Source organism: Ceratotherium simum, chromosome 1 (genome assembly GCF_057802395.1).
Source record: "Ceratotherium simum simum isolate JZ-2026a chromosome 1, ASM5780239v1, whole genome shotgun sequence".
NCBI classification, from domain to species: Eukaryota; Metazoa; Chordata; class Mammalia; order Perissodactyla; family Rhinocerotidae; genus Ceratotherium; species Ceratotherium simum.
Window position 1 is genome coordinate 30473017 of NC_141900.1, and position 3280 is coordinate 30476296.

The following is a 3280-nucleotide window of genomic DNA, read 5'->3' on the forward strand; positions in this document are numbered from 1 at the left end:
ATTCCAAGCATTTGACAGCCTATAGCACAGGGTACAGTCGCTGACAGAGGTGATACCCACAAGCTGAGCCCTGCATTCGCTGGAGCTTTCTCCCAGAAGTAGACCTGTACACACTGACATTTGAAAATTGAGAAAAGTAGAAAAAAAATTAGATTGCTGTCTCATCATATAGAAAAATAAATTTCAGGATAATTAAAGCATAAATCTGAAAAGCAAAACTTTAAATGTTGTAGAAGAAAAATAAGGTGTAATTTTATGATCTTAAGGTAAGGGAGATTTCTTAACTAAGATACAAAGTGCACAAACTAAAAAAGCACAACTAAGTATACTAATAAAAAAATATATGTGCATCTCAAGAAATCATAATGAAAAAGAAGGGACCAGCCACAGACTGGGAGAGGATATTTGCTACATGCATAAACAACAAAGTATTGTTACTTCGCATATGTAAAAGACTAAGTAGAACCTTACAAAGTAGAACAAACAAAAATTTAAAACAATTAATGAAATAGAAAATACAACCAAAAAAGCATTAAAACAATCAACAGAATGGAAAGATGGTCAAAGACTTTAAACAAGTGATTAATAACCAATTATCCATTAAGCTTACAAAAATATATTCACTAATGATCATGGAAATTCAAATTAAAACAATGAAATATTTTGTCACATCCGTCAATGTGCCAATATGATGGCAAGTATGGAGAGCAAACTATGTCCTTATATACTGTTGTTTTTATGAAGTATAAATTTATACAACCATTCTGGAAGGAAAAGTAGCAAAGACAAAAATGTACATACTCTATGACCCAGCAAATTCTATTTTTACATACATTTGCTGGAAACTTTTCACCTGTACACAAGGAAATATTGAAGCATTGCTTGTAATTTTGAAATATTGGAAGCGATCTCACTATCCATGAATAATAGAATAACTAAATACATTTTGGAGTATTGATATACAAATATAAAAAAAGTTAAGATATATGAACTAGAGGGGCTGGCCCGGTGAGGTAGTGGTTAAGTTCTCACGCTCTGCTTCAGCAGCCTGGGGTTTGCAGGTTCAAATCCTGGGTGTGGACATATGCACTACTCATCAAGCCATGCTGTGGTGGCATCCCATATACAAAAAATAGAGGAAGGATGGGATGGATGTTAGCTCAGGGCCAATCTTCCTCACCAAAAATAAAAAAAGAAAAAAGATATATGAACTAGAGAGCTGCACATTTTCAACTTGGATAAAGCCTTAAAACCTAGTGAACGTTGTGATGAAAATGACACTTTACCTCTGTGGTCTTCCTCCCCAAAACATATAATCCCAGCCTAGCCATGAGAAACATCAGGCAAATATCACCTGAGGGACATTCTACAAAATATCTGACCAGTAATTCTCAAAACTGTCGATATCATCAAAAACAAGGAAACTCTGAGAAACTACCACAGCTGAGAAGAACCTAAGGCGACATAATGACTAGACGTAACGAGGGATCATAGATGGGATCCTGGAATAGAAAAGGACACTAGGTAAAAACTAAGGAAATCTGAATAAAGTATGGTCTTTAGTTAATAATAATGTATCAGTGTGGACTCATTAATTGTAACAAATGAGCCACACTAATGTAAGATGTAAGATGTTAACAATAGCCCTCTTCTAAATCCCTGCTCCAACCACCCTCCCTTGAAAATACCACGTTCTTTTTTTTTTATACTTATTTATTTAGAGTGTGTGTGTGTGAGGAAGATCAGCCCTGAGCTAACATCCGTGCCAATCCTCCTCTTTTTGCTGAGGAAGACTGGCCCTGAGCTAACATCCGTGCCCATCTTCCTCCACTTTATATGGGACGCCACCACAGGATGGCCTGACAAGCGGTGCGTCAGTGCGCGCCCGGTATCTGAACCTGGGCCACCAGCAGCAAAGCGTGCACACTTAACCACTACCCCACGGGGCCAGCCCCTATCACACTTTCTTTAACTGAGGATTTTGAAAAGCAATTGCTGATTTACCAATTTTGCATTTAAAATAATTCCGTGTACTCATATGAGTGAACGTGTGTTAGTATGTGCTTTTAGGGAGAACCCAGAAATAACTTGACAACTGAAAGAAACCAAAGTCAAAACTATAATTTTCTCTGTTAGGTTCTTAAGATTCAAGACTCTCTTCTCTTCCCCAGAAAAGTTTTTCTCTGACATAACACCCAGAAGAAATCATGGCTTTAGTAAGTTAAATAAAAATTGAATTCTCCAAGGGATTATATAAAGAAAAAGAGATTAGTTCAGTCTCTTGGTTTGAACACTTAGTGAACTTGGTTAACTCTCTCCCAGTTACAGTAACTTTTTAACATTACTTTTATAATTGAGTGTAAAGCCAGAGGTGAAAGTAATTTCAGAGGATTATTAACTTGTGATTTACTGACTTAATGCTGTCACGTGTACCTGTTTCTTATAGGTGATCTAGAGGCCCACGTTGACTTTCATATCTGAGAAGTGGTAAGCTCCTGTAGCTTGGGTAGTGGGAATGGAAAGCGCTTTGATTTGAGGCTACTTAGGTTTAGGTAGTATTGTGTTGTGGTTGAGATTACAGGAGATTTAAATTGGTAGTTGGAGTCAAACTCAATTTACAGATCTTCCTCAACTTACGGTGGGGTTACATCCGGATAAACACATGGTAAATTGAAAACATCGTTAAGTCGAAAATGCACTTAATACGCCTAACCTACCAAACATCATAGCTTAGCCAAGCCTACCTTCAACACGCTCAGAACACTTACATAAGCCTACAGTTGGGCAAAATCATTTAACACAAAGCCTAGTTTATAAGATAGTATTGAATATCTTGTGTAATTTATCGAATACTGTACTGAAAGTAAAAAACAGAATGGTTGTATGGGTACAGAACGGCTGTATCAGTTGTACCCTTGTGATCACACGGATGACTGGGACTTACGGTTCGCTACCACTGCCCAACATCATGAGAGAGTATCGTTCTGCATATTGCTAACTAGGGAAAAGATCAAAATTCAAAATTTGAAGCACGGTTTCTATTGAATGCATATGGCTTTTGCACCATCCTAAAGTTGAAAAATTGTAAGTGGAACCATAGTAAGTCAGGGACTATCTATACATTATCTTTCCCCTTTCCTTTCTAATTGTATCTTTGCCTAATGTGTAAAAAGCTAAGAGATAAAGCAGGATTCAGATATTGTGGAGTATCTCACCAACTGCTTCATCTTTTACTACAATATCAGTAGCTTCTAAGAAATATATAAATCCAATTGAAGCT